This window comes from Megalopta genalis, chromosome 7 (assembly GCF_051020955.1).
Source record: "Megalopta genalis isolate 19385.01 chromosome 7, iyMegGena1_principal, whole genome shotgun sequence".
Taxonomy (NCBI): domain Eukaryota; kingdom Metazoa; phylum Arthropoda; class Insecta; order Hymenoptera; family Halictidae; genus Megalopta; species Megalopta genalis.
In genome coordinates this window covers 7,297,589-7,298,921 of record NC_135019.1, presented here as the reverse complement: position 1 = coordinate 7,298,921, position 1,333 = coordinate 7,297,589, and positions in this window count along the sequence as shown.

Genomic DNA, 1,333 nt, shown 5'->3' with positions numbered 1-1,333 from the left:
CAACACATTGCTCAACTGCAAGCGGTTTAACACTAAACCAACCAAGCAATAATACTAACTGGCATGTACTGCTTCACAAAAGTGAGAAGACCGAATTTATTTCGAATTTGTAAAGTTTTTATTATAAAACTTGCTCTAATAATACAACTTATTCAAGCGTTTTCCACGAAAGAGTCCCGGAACTTTGCAGAATTGCAAAATATTGGATTGGCAACTAAGTAATTGCCGATTTGTTCAATGAAATGAAAAATTTTTTTACTTGGAATGAAGTTTAATCTGTAATGTATTTTCCATTTTGTTCGATGACCTTTTGCCATCTTTCTGACAACTTGAAAATTCCACGCTCGTAGAAAGTCTGATCCTTTTCGGCCAAAAACTGAGTTAAGTGAGATTTTACAGGGTCATCGTCATTAAAAGTTTTACCACGAAGGGAGTTGTCCAGGGATCGAAATAAGTGGTAATCCGATGGCGCGAGATCAGGGCTATATGGTGGGTGTAACATCAATTCCCAACCAATATCCATGAATTTTTGCCGAGTGGACAAAGACGTGTGCGGCCTAGCATTGTCCTGCTGGAAAATGACACCTTTACGATTGACCAATTCTGGTCGCTTTTCCTTGACCGCTGCATTCAATTTGTCCAGTTGCTAACATTCGCGGATAATAAAAAATAACATAATAATAATAATAATAATTTTATAATATAACATTTACGGATATCATAAAAATGGGAGTGAGAGACATCGATAACTGAAATCGGCAATTACTTAGTTGCCAACCCAATAAGAAAGCGGTCACTTTGACCGCGGTAGGTTTATTGTTAATAAGTCCTGACTTGCTATTGCGAAGTCCCGATTCCCATTGTTTATAATCTTAAATATTTTCGCGAATTATTGGAAGACGAGCCACTTACCTGAGTGTCACCTCGCGTATCAACGTTAACATCTCCTCGTGCCTCTTCTTAGCCTTAAATCATACTATGACCGAACGACGAATCCCAAAAGAGTCCAGCCATGATCGATTTAAATGGCTATGATATCAATCATAGATCCCACGAATCCCGCCTAACAACATCCGTTCATTAAAAAAAAAAAACTGTCATTTCTGGCGTCGCCTCGTTCAAACGTCACTCAAGAATGACAATCTCTACAGACTTCTCGAAAGTACGCAAATGTCAATTTAAGCAAAATATGGCACAGTTCTCCTGGAACGAATGAATAATAGAACGCCAGTTGTTCCCCTTTATCCAGGTTTTACCGATTCGATGTTTCTACGCTGCGAGACGGAAGAGAGCTGTGGGGGAGCGTTAGCGTGCAATCAGAAAACGAACGATA